General features: G+C 39.7%; 1 pseudogene; it reads left to right on the top strand.

The window, feature by feature from the left end:
- The first annotated feature begins 9936 nt into the window (after positions 1–9936).
- LOC119506485 lies at positions 9937–11373 on the top strand (annotated as a pseudogene).
- Positions 11374–13070: the final 1697 nt, after the last annotated feature.

Below are 13070 nucleotides of genomic sequence, written 5' to 3'. Positions count from 1 at the left end.
TGATGAAATATGCATCTGTAACTGAATGTGATCCTAAGCGCCTGAGTCATGAATGAATAGAATGGGGACATAAAACATAGGCATTATGTTTTGAAGTGGGGCATTTTCATGCCATGAGAAGCATCAACATTAGTGTTCTCATATGCCAATCAAGGAGTTTCCCTCTAGGGATGATCCACGTCAATCAGCCTGATGAGTTTTCACAACCATAATAGTTTGCAGGGTCAAAAACTCACTGAATTGTAAACATCTCTCTTAATTAAATTCTGTATGAATACTCCCAGAACCAGTGCAGTACCTTCCCATAGAGAGCAATCAATACATGCTTGCTGAATTGAATCAAATTGAAGTATTTAATTGGATTGGCTTGTACAAAGTACATGCTCAATAAATTTGCAACTTTGTATTGATTTAAGAACATCTTCTTTCTAAAGCACTTGTACAAGCAAAGTGTTCAGGTTATCTGTACCCACATAAAAAGAAATAATCAGGAGTTGACAGTTGGTAAATGATTGAAACCAGGTCTCTATGATCACAGGCAAATGCACTGGGTGTGAAATTCTATCCTACTGCTTTTCTGAAAGGTGACATGTAAATCAGACTCCCACATTTTACTACACTCCTCATTTAGTCTGCCTTGTATACTTGTATACTACATAACATGGAAAAGCAAGGCTATAATATTTAAGTATAATATTTAATTATGAAAAACTAATAAACCAATGAAGTATATAATTCAACATAAAATATCTGCCTTGTGAATCTGTATTTGTTTCAGATTTAACTATTAATCACTAAACCAGTTTAATTCTGGCCTACAATTGGTCCACCCTTCAGCAAGCTTGACAATTTTGCTGATACTGATGAGGGACAAAGCCCTTGATAGAACAGGAGAGAGGTGATGGAATCTTTGTATGCTTTCATTCAGTCATCAACAAATATTTTTGAGCTGCCACTGTGTCACCTAATTTCATTTCTCCAATGTTAGTATACATCTATCAATTTTTTTATGTTCTCTAAGTTGCTGCCAAATAAACTTGCACAAACACTTGAATCTGACCTAGGTCAAAATCATTTTAGTGTGGTTCTCCATCATGTTAGGGAAGCATTTAAATAAAGAAAATACACTTTAGGACATTATAGACTAATTCATTAACAGATTATGCTAATGTTCTTGCCTCCAGCTGTTCCAGTGGAGTAAGTTTTGGTAATTGTGTTAGCACACAACAAAGTAAAAAATTACTAAAATGTACAAATCCATTAAAGTTTCAGAAAGGCACTAGGAGAGTTTTATATTTTATACACTGTTCAATGCAAAATTTGATTAGTACAGCATTAAATTGTTAATATTCTACATAACTCCTACTAAAATACCAAAAATCCCACCTTGCAGAAATTTCAGTGAGCATTTTCTAATTTTAAAAATTAAAAAGATTATCAAAGGAATTAAATATGAATTGAACTAAAACGATGCTACCATATACAAGGATACCACAGTAAAGCTCTGGGAACAAAGCTCTTTTTATGGAAAATAAAATTGAATTTAAATCAAAAAACTAATATTTACAAATCATGGAAAGGTGCATCGACATGTTTCATGTGGCACAGGCCTGGCAACCCTCTTAAGATGCACCTGCATACAGGCATACCTGACATAATTACACAAACACAAATACACACACCTCAACACACACTAATTTCTGTTAGTGTTAGCAATGTTTTACTGATATAGCCCTCCTCACCTGGTAAACAATGCCAAAGGAAACAAAATCATGAAGTTTTCAGGGTTCTCATTCTTCCTGTTCCTGAGTAGGTACCCCTCACCCATCATGTTCCATAAATCCTCTAGCTCTTTGCATTCCTAGCAGTTAAGCGTGACTATATTATTGACTTCTAGCCAATGCAATGAATGTCAATGGAAAAGACATGCCATTTCCAGGCCTGGCTCTTCAGAACATGCCACACATTTTCCCCTCTGCTTTTCTGGCTGTCTGAAACAGAGATGACAACCCCAACCCCATCCCATCCTATGGAGACCTTGAAGCCACATATTTAAGATGGCAGGACCTCCATCAGACCAGGTCCTTGAATAACTACATGGAGAAAGACTTTCACGACAAGCTGTGCCAAACACTTTGTACTGTGAGAAAGAAATAAATTTCTGTTAATTTGAGTCACTCTAAATCTTGGGGTATATTTATTACAGCAGTTAGCCTAACCTAACTAATATCTATCCAACATGTTAAGAATCTAAATTGAGTCTTGTCCACTTGTATTTGGCATTCTCAGAGCTTGCCTCCTCAGAGAGGATATCCCAAGAGCTAAAACAGCTCTAGCTACTTGAGATATTTTCCCCTGGAGCTCTGCAAGTGGAAGACCTTATGTTCAATGTAACCAGCATCTTCCTATTGTCTGAGCTCACTCTGCCAAGCATAGATGCTCCCTCCAGACCTCCTCTCCAATATCTTCCCCCACATTTTCCTGTCTGACCATAGATAAATTCTCTTTCCTCACACTTCCAACTTAAGCCCTTCTTTTGTCTTCCCCAAGACTTACAGGTGCATATACTTTTCACACTTCTGACATTTGTGTTAGCAATGTTTTACAGATATAGCATACTGAAATTCATCACGTTTGCTTCATATAACCTGAACAATTGATAATACATGCTTTTAATCAATTTTGAGCTTGCCAGAAGTAAAAGAAGACATTTCCTCCTACTTCTTGCCACTGGCTACACAGTAAAATAAAGAAACAATGCACGCTGTGTCGTTACACTTAGAGCAGGAGGGAAGCGAGGGAGGAAGGAGTAGCAGAGGTTGGAGAGGGAGTCCAATTGGTTCACTAGGAAAAACCAGCTAACAGAATCCCCTGGTTAGTCGTATTTTCATAGTTGTGCTGCTCCTGTGTGTTCTTGCAGCCAATAAGACAACTCAAATAACCTTAGTAGAATGCAAAATTATGGAATGTCCATTTTAGGTTGGACACCATGTTAAGGCCAGAGAAGATACCAGGAAGTAGATGGAGAGTCCTTTCCATCATAAGGTTTATGGTTTACTTAGAGAGACAAGATACACATGCAGAAAGCATTTTTGAACTGTTATACAATAATGTATGATTAGGTGTCAAAATAAATTATGCAGACAATTTGGGCCTTGGTTGAGTCAGAGGTAGAGGAGATCAGTGTGAAAAGAATCTTCCAAGAAAAAGTTCAAGAAGCCATAGAAAAGGGACACAAATTAAACCAAATGTGATACATCTTTTTCTGTATCCCAAGTGGTTTCTTCCCAACCTCTACAACAGCACGCATAATTTCATCAGCTGTCAGGACCTAGGAACTCTCCATCTGTTAGCACATATAGTCTGCTTGGAAAGAAGAATGTCAGTGATCCAGAAGGTGTGAACCCTAGCTGCCCCTTGTCTTTATTATGAGTCTCCCTTGGGCAAAACTTATAAAAGAGCACATCAGTTACATATCTGAAACATAATGGAATGGCATGTTTTTAAAAGGTCAGGATGCCAGAATGCCACAGAACTATTGTGTTAAACATGTATTAAAAAATATCAGTAACCTTAAACTTTTGTAGAAAACCACAATTAAATGCTAGACAGAATGACATTACTGACTCCTTGAAAAATGTTATAAAAAATGACATTCTAACAAAATCCAACCCCAACCCAAAGGTTTACTACAGCATTATTTATTATCTCCGGGGTCATTCATTCTCACAGAATTTCTTCTTGGGCTATAAAGTCCGGTTTAGCACAGTTTTTTAGATAAACAACAGCTCAAATAGCCAAACATGAGGGTCTTGGTAGAATTACAGGAAATGAGCTTTTGGCTTGAGCTACCTGTCCATTTTTGCACTAACGAAGTGCCTGACTTTGTCTTAGAATGTATGTAACTTCAGTGGCTGCTTGTTAATTCTGAGCTCTTTCCCATGGATCCCTGGCTCCCCTGCTGGAATTCTCAAGAGGCAAAACATGGCATTTAAACACCATTAACACACCCTGCTGCCAAACCCAAATCTTAGAAACTGGACTTTTCAATGGTTTATCAAAAAATGGATTATCAAAAAAAAAAAGGACAATGATTTGTTTTGAAAACTGTAAATTTGTCAATCCTATTGTATTTTGGTTAACATTTCTGATGTTATAGTTATTTTTAATATACTGAAGATGCTTTAGTTCTTCATGTAAAATTAAATTATACAAAATTATGCCTCATCATACTAATATTCTGAAATTTCTCACTCCCTTCCTTCCTCTCCCCAGCATGCACACCCTGACAAACTCCTACATCTAATTTAAGAGCTGAAGGTATCACTGCTTTTTTTTTGAAGTATTTCCTAGTCCCTCAGACAAAATGAGACGTTCTAACTTTTGTGGTTACTTGACATTTTGCATATTCCTCCTAATACTGCATCATATTTGGCATTTTTCCAAGAGGCTTCCTTGCAGGAAAGTACTGTTTATTATTCACCTTTGCTTCCTGGCATCTAGAAAATGATCAACTTAGTTCAGAAGGTTAATATTTTTAAAAGACTGAATGAGTGGAACTAAATTCTTGAATTTGCGGGTCCCATATAATCAACATGCTTAACCTGCTTCCCAGTTCACACTAGTTTGGACATAAAAGTATATTAGAAAAATCTATATTCATTACTTCAATCATTCATTCTTCCACTGGTTCATATAACAAATACGTTTTAGTATTCAACATATGCCAGGCACTTTTATACGTGCTAAAGATATAGAAATAGCCTTCATTTGTTTTGTTTTTTATTTTTAGTTCATATTTAAATTGTTTTGAATGTTTAAATATTTGCAAAGCGTGTCATTGTCAAGTGGTCAAGCGCTACCCAAGCAGCAGTGTGGGGACAGCTGCCAGGTTGACTCACCACACTTCCATAGACTCAGTTGGTAAAGAGACAAGGAGTCCAAAAGGATTTGAACAGTTTATTATTTACAGCAATAGTAAGATCTTGACACACATTCCCCTAGCCCCAGTTTCTACAGGGTGACTTGATGAGGGCCAGCTATTGCATCAAGAGGTAGATACCTTCTCTAAGGATAGGCCAATGGCATCTGGGGTTCCTCTGTCATGTGGGAAGGTGCATGGCTGGCTCTGCTTAACCTTCACTCCCAGGTTTAGTTTCTGGTTTCAATGATGTTCTCCAAAAGTCTCTGGGCTTCTGTCTCAGTTTCTCCTGAGGGCAAACTCTGGATTACATATCTTACCTTCTCTGGGCTCTCTCTCTCTCCATGAGCTCTCTCAAAGGACTCCAGTAAAGGATTAAAACACACCTTGATTTGGGTGGGCCACATCTCCATGGAAACAAACTAATCAAAAGGTCCCTCCCACACCACAATAGGTCAGTCCTTGCAAGATTGGATTAAGAACATGGTTTTTCTGGGGTACGTATTAGATTCAAACCAGCATACCCAAGAAGCAGAAATTGAAATTTGACAGAACCTGAAAGAAAAGAGAGAGGCCAGGAGAGGCTGCATGTGCATTGCTGTGTGACAGAGGAGCCAAGGACCAAGGATCACCAGCAGCCAGATCCAGAATGCCAGTCTTCAGGAAGAAAGCAGCACCTTGATGATGCCTTGATTTGGACTTGCTTTTAGCCTCAAAACCCTGAGCCAATAAATTCTCACTGTTCAACCCAACCCGTTACATGGTATTTGCTTCATCTTCCAAGGAACCTAAACCAATTATATAGGTGTATAGACTTTCCATGACTTTGTCACCTCTATGAAATAAAAGGCTGTTACTCTTACTCTTTCTGGTGCTCTTTTGCTCTAATCTCATGAGACATTTCCTCAGGAGCAAAATAATCATTGATGGTAGAAAATAGGGTAGAAGTAGCAATGTTTTTAAAAGAAAATTATTATGTTAGCTCTACCCAAGAAGCTATTTTTATTTTTATTTTTTTAATTCAATTTTATTGAGATATATTCACATACCATGCAGTATAATGTATCCTTCATCTTGATGTTATTTTCCTGATTCAAAAAGCATCAGAGATTTATTTCCCTCCATGTTAAATTTCATGATCTCCCCATAAGCTTCAAGAACCTGCTTTATTTCAACCTGTGGGCTGGTCAAGCTAAACTTTTCTCATTCTATCTGTTCTTCCTTCTTTTTTTCTTTTAAATACACTTGCCCTTTTCCTAGAGTAATAATCACTTTATATTGGTCAGAATCATACCTTCTTATTCTTCTTTTCCTTCTTCCACATTCAGGTCAAAATCTTCCTTTTCTTGGAACATTCTCTGCTGATGTAGAGACATAATATTTTCACACACCAAGCCCAACTTAAATTGTGGAAGAATGAGGTTCTCTTTTTTCTCCTAAATCTGATGATAAAAACGATACTTCTGTAGCATCCTCCTCAGAATAAGCCTATCTATTTTAAAAACACACAAGTAGATGGAGGATCTAAGATGGCAGCATAGAGAGGAGTGAAAGCTAAGTAGTCCCCCTGGAACAACTAAAAAAAAACAGAAACAACTAGTAAATAATCTGGATATACTGTGGGGGGACAAACGTGACCATCCACTCATCATATACCAACCTGAATAGGGAGGAATGCCCAAGATCACAGCATAAAATCTGTAAGGAAAAACTTCGGATCCAAATTGGGAGACCCCTCCCCCCACAGCCCAAGCTGCAAAGCCTTGTGGTACCAGAGAGAAGCCCTCTCTCAGCAAGCAAATACAGCTCAACTAAGCTCCAACTAGGGTTTTAATTAGTGAGTGTGAACTGCTCACTACGAGCTACAAATTCCTAACAAGTAGACAGAGGCTTTGGGTGGCAACTGACCTTGGAGAGCCAGAGGGTTGCTGTGGACTAGCTCTGAAGGAGTGTTTCTGTCCCTTTTTCAGCTCAGTGGAGAAAGCCTCAGCCATTTTCAGTTCCCAGTGCTCTGACCCAGACAAGGGTGGAGATAGCACAGGCAGAGAGAAACCATTGTAATGCTAATGACCTCCCCCTAGTGGGTCTATCTTCTCTAAGAGGAAAGGGATGGGGCCCAGCTCTACTACCCACCTTCCATTCAGAATCAGACCACAGAGCCTAGGGGAAAACAACCACACCTCCTTACACCAGTCAAGAATTACAGGCTAACAGGTGCCACCTACTGGGCAGAAAAGCACAGTGACCTGTGGCATCAGAGGGTGTACCAATTTTCTAAGACACAACCTCAGGGAAACTGGATACTGAATATTTCTTCCTTCTGGGACCTGAGCCTGTTCTGGTCTAGGAAAACCTGCTTGGGGTAACCAAGGAAACCATGCCCAGACAACAGAAAACTACACCCTACACTAAGAAAAATGAAGTTATGGTCCAGTCAAAGGAACAAACTTACACTTCAACTGAGATACAGGAATTGAAACAACTAATAAGTCAATTCAAAAAGTTTAGGGAATATATGGTAAAAGAGCTAAACTGTATAATGAAAACACAGGACATACATAAGGTAGAAGTTGAAAGTTCAAAAAATCAACTGGCAGAAACTATAGAAATGAAAGGCACAACACAAGACATGAAAGACACAACGAAAACATACAACAGCAGATCTAAGAGGCAGAAGAAAACACTCAGGAACTGGAGAACAAGGCACCTGAAAGCCTACACACAAAAGAACAGATAGAGAAAAGAATGGAAACATATGAGCAATGTCTTCAGGAACTTAAAGCCAAAATGAAAAGCACGAATTTACATTTCATTTGTGTCCCAGAAGGAGAAGAGAAGGGAAAAGGGGAAGAAGTAATAATAGAGGAAATAATCAATGAAAATTTCTCATCTCTTATGAAAGACATAAAATTATGGATCCAAGAAGTACAGCATACCCCAAACAGAATAGATCTGAATAGGCCTATGCCAAGACATGTAATAATCAGATTATCAAATGTCAAAGATAAAGAGAGTCCTGAAAGCAGCAAGAGAAAAGCAATCCATCATATACAAAAGAAGCTTGATAAGACTATGTGTGGATTTCTCAATAGAAACCATGGAGGCAAGAAGGAAGTAGGGCAATTTAAATATTTAAGATACTGAAAGAGAAAAACCACCAACCAAGAATCCTATATCCAGCAAAACTATCCTTCAGATACGAGGGAGAGCTTAAAATATTCTCTGACAAACAGATAATGACAGAGTTTGTGAACAAGATACCTGCTTTACAGGAAGAACTAAAGGAAGCACTGTAGACAGAAAGGAAAAGACAGGAGTGAGAGATTTGGAAAACAATTTTGGGAGACAATAGCACAGCAATGTAAGTACACTGAACAAAGATGACTGTGAATATGGTTGAAAGAGGAAGGCTGGGACCATGTGGGACACCAGAACAAAAGATGAATGATAAAAGACTGGGACTGTGTAACTCAGGGAAACCTAGGGTGCTCAATGATTGTAATAAAAGGTGCAAATATATTTTCACATGAGGTAGAACAAATGAATGTCAAATTGCAAGGTGTTAAAAATAGGGTGGGATTGGGGGGGAAATATAATCAATGCAAACTAGAGGCTAGAATTAACAGAAACATTCTATTATGCTTCCTTTAATGTAACAAAGGCAATATACCAAAGCTAAATGCATATGGGGGGGTGGGGAATAAGGGAAGGGTATGGGACTCCTGGCATTGGTGATGTTGTCTGACTATTTATTCTACTTTAGGTTAATGCTATCTTTCCTTTTGTTGCTGTCTAGCTATCAAGTTTTGTGGGTTTTTTGTTTGTTTTTCTCTCTTTCTCTTTCTTTTTCTTTTGCCTCTCTGCCTTCTTTGACTCTTCCTCCATCTTTGTGGAAGAAATGGAGATGTCCTTATATAGAGAGTGGCGATGGTGCTGAATACATAAATACATGGCTATATGGGGAACCAACAATTGTTTACTTAGGACAGAATGTATAGTGTGTGAACAAAACCATCTTAAAAGAAATGGATTGATGAAGAAACTTGGAGGGCACTATATTGAGTGAAATAAGACAGACATAAAGGCAACTATTGCAGGGTCTCACTGATATGAACTAATTATGATATGTAAACTCATAGACATGAAATAAAAATTACCAGGATATAGAAATGAGGCTAAAGAATGGGGAGTTGTTGCTTATTATGAGCAGAATAGAATGTTCAATGAGGGTGAACTTAAATGTTTGGAAACGACAGGGGTGATGGTAGCATGTTATGAGAATAACTAACAGTGCTGAAACGTGTGTGAAGGTGGTAGAAAGGGTAAGCTCAGAGTCACACATGTCACCAGAAGGAAAATTGGAGGTTAAAAGATGAGAATGTATAAAACAGTGAATCTTGTGGTGGGCGATGTCCATGATTAACTATATAAATATTAGAAATCTCTCCCATGAACTAGAATAAATGTATGTCACTATATCTAGAAGTTAATAATAGAGAGGCATATAGGGAAAAATATAAAAACTTACTGCAAACTATATACTGCAGTTAGTAGTATTTTAACATTCTTTCATCAACAGTAACAATTGTACTATACCAAAACTATGAATCAATAATGGCGGGGAGCATGGTTAGGGGTATGAGAGGATCTGAGTTTCCTCATTTTTGTCTTTATTTCTTTTCTTGAGTAATGAAAATGTTCTACAAATTGAAAAAATAATTGTGTTGACAGATGCACAGCTGTATGGTGGTGCCATGGGCAATTTATTGTACACTTTGGATCTTTGGATAGTTGTATGGTATGTGAACAATCTCAATAAAAAATTTTTTTTTAAAAACACAATGAGAACAATTGATTGTACACTGTGGTTGATTGTATGGTGTGTAAATATATCTCAATAAAACTGAATTAAGACATGCTTGGAAAAAAAAAATTATTGAACCAAAAAGCAGCAGTCCTCGGCTCCTTCTCCACTCTCTGGTTTGGCCTGCCTGCCCACTGCTTCAGTCTCCACCATGTCCATCAGGGTCACCCAGAAGTCCTACAAGTTGTCCACCTCCAGCCCCCAGACCTTCAGCAGCTATACAAGCGGGCCTAGCACCCCTGTCAGCTCCTACTCTTGGGTGGGCAGTGGCGGCAGCAGCTTCTGGGCAACCTGGGTGTTGGCATGGGACTGATGGGGGGCTACGGAAGGGCAGGGGGTGCAGGGGCATCACAGCTGTCACGTTGAACCAGAGACTGCTGAGCCCCCTTAAGCTGGAAGTGGACCCCAACATCCAGGCTGTGCGGGTGTAGGAGAAGGAGCAGATCAAGACCCTCAACAACAAGTTAGCTTCCTTCCTCAACAAGGTGCAGTTCCTGGAGCAGCAGAACAAGATGCTGGAGACCAAGTCCAGCCTCCTGCAACAGCAGAAGACTGCTGGGAGCAAAATGGACAACCTGTTCTAGAGCTACAACAAAAATCTGTGGTGGCAGCATGAGGCGCTGAGCCAGGAGAAGTTGAAGCTAGAGGCCAAGCTTGACAACATGTAGGGGCTGGTGGAAGACTTCAAGAGTAAGTACGAGGATGAGATCAACAAGCAAACAGAGATGGAGAATGAATTGGTCCTCATCAAGAATGAGGTGGATGAAGCTTACACGAACAAAGTAGAGCTGAAGCCCTGCCTGGAAGGAATGACTGATGAGATTAACTTCCTCAGGAAGCTATATGAAGCAGAGATCCATGAGTTGCAGGCCCAGATCTCGGACACATTCGTGGTCCTCTCCATGGACAACAGCTGCTCCCTGAACCTGGACGGCATCATCTCCAAGGTCAAGGCCCAGTATGAGGAGATCACCAACCACAGCCAGGCCGAGGCTGAGAGCATGTACCAGATCAAGTACGAGGAGCTGCAGATGCTGGCTGGGAAGCACGGGGATGACACCTGCTGCACGAAGTCGGAGATCTCCAAGACAAACCAGACCATCAGCAGGCTCCAGGCTGAGATCAAGGGCCTGAAGAGCCAAAGGGCTTCCCTGGAGGCCACCATTGCTGATGCTGAGCAGTGTGGGGAGCTGGCCATTAAGGATGCCAATGCCAAGTTGGCCCAGCTGGAGGCTGCCCTGCACCAGGCCAGCAGGACATGGCACAGCAGCTGCATGAGTACCAGGAGCTGATGAATGTCAAGCTGGCCCTGGACATCGAGATCGCCATGTACCACAAACTGCTGGAAGCCGAGGAGAACTGGCTGGAATCTGGGATGCAGAACATGAGTATTCATATGAAGACTTCTAGTGGCTATTACTCAAGTCCACTGAGCCCCGTCTTCAGGGGCCTCTCAGGCACTGGCAACAACTACTCCTTCAGCTCTAGCAGGAGCTGTGCCAGCTCCACCATGGGTGTGGTTGTGAAGAAGATTGAGACCCACAATGGGAAGTTGGTGTCCAAGTCATCAGATGTCCTGCCCAAGTAAACTACCACTACAGCCCCTCCAAGGACACCCCCCAGCCATGCTGCCCCAGAGCCTGGGGACAAGGAGTTGTGCAGGGGGGGCAGAGACAACAAGAGACCTGGGGCACCCCTTCTTGCCCATGTCCCCAGCTAGAAGCCAGTTTTGTCTTTTCCAAAATAAAGCCTCAGTTGGCTCTGCCAAATAAAAGAAAAAAATTATTATCACATTGCTCATATACTATATCTGAATTCAAATTATCCCAATCCTAACATAGGTCAAAATATCCACATTTTCCCTTAACAAAAATAAACCTCAGATCAAAAAAGAAAAGCTTTACCATAAATTTATGGTGACTTGCTTATAAAAAGTTTCACAGGAAGTTTAATATTTCCACATTTTCCCTCAGTCCCTCGAAGGGGCTTTGCAAATACATTTTTATTCTCTGTCCAAATTACTTGGATGTATCAGGATATCACAGTAACCTGTACAAACCAACAAGACTCACTCCCTAGTCAAGGTTTCATGTAATTATGGTGTTTGAATAAACTGACCATGCAAGTTAAATTATATAGTATGCTACAGAAAATATAAATTTTGCACCGAATAAACATCTCTTCCTTTGGTCTCACACAGAAGTTGAAGTTTTGTAACACAGTCAATATTGTTCTTTACCCTTTAGTCTGATTTGCCTTAGTCCTAACCAAATCAGCTTCATTCATATCTCTAATTGAAATCTGATCTCCTTTTTAGCCTCTTTAACAGTTGCTATATGGGGTAATGCTGACTTTCATAGCTGCACAACTCTAGCTCTGAGTCTCAGGTGTCATGCAGATACCTGAAATTCCAGAGAACTTCCCCACCTGAAGAATTCCTGATATTCTCACAAGCATCAGGGACTACCAAATAATAGGCCAAGCCCTCAATCTTAGGGCTTGCCCTTATGCAACTTATTCCTGCAAAGGAGAAGCTAATGCTATGTATAATTACGTGTAAGAGTTACCCCCAGAGAACCTCTTTTGTTGCTCAGATATGTCCTCTCTCTCTCAGCCAGCTTGCAAGTAAACTCACTGTCCTTCCCCCTATGTGGGACATGACTCCCAGGAGTATAAATTTCCCTGGAAAAATGAGACATGTCTCCTGGGGATGAGCTTGGCTCTGAAATCATGGGATTGAGAAAGGCTTCTTGGACCAAAAGGGGGAAGAGAAATGAAACAAAATAGAGTTTCAGTGACTGAGAGCTTTCAAATAGGAATCATTTGAGATCTCAAATAGAGGTCATTCTGAAGTTATTCTTATGCCTTATATAGACATCTCTTTTTAGTTTTTAGTGTATTAGAGTAGCTAGAAGGAAATACCTGAAACTGTTGAATTGCATCCCAGTAGATTTGATTCTTGAAGATGTTTGTATAACCATATAGCTTTTACAGTATGACTGTGTATTTGTGAAAACCTGGTGACTGACACTCCCTTTATCCAGTGTATGGACAGATGAGTAAGAAAACAAAGACAATAAATACATAAATAATAGGGAGGTATAAGGTGTATGGGATGTTTTGGGTGTTTTTTTTTAATTTTTATTCTTTTTTTGTAGTAATGAAAATGTTCAAAAATTGATTGTGGTGATGAATTCATAATTGTATGATGATACCATGAACCATTGATTGTACACTTTGAATGATTATCTGGTATGTGAATACATCTCAATAAAATTGATTTTA

Source organism: Choloepus didactylus, chromosome 11 (genome assembly GCF_015220235.1).
Source record: "Choloepus didactylus isolate mChoDid1 chromosome 11, mChoDid1.pri, whole genome shotgun sequence".
NCBI classification, from domain to species: domain Eukaryota; kingdom Metazoa; phylum Chordata; class Mammalia; order Pilosa; family Megalonychidae; genus Choloepus; species Choloepus didactylus.
Note: the sequence above shows the minus strand (reverse complement) of the source record. Positions and strands in the feature narration are given on the sequence as shown.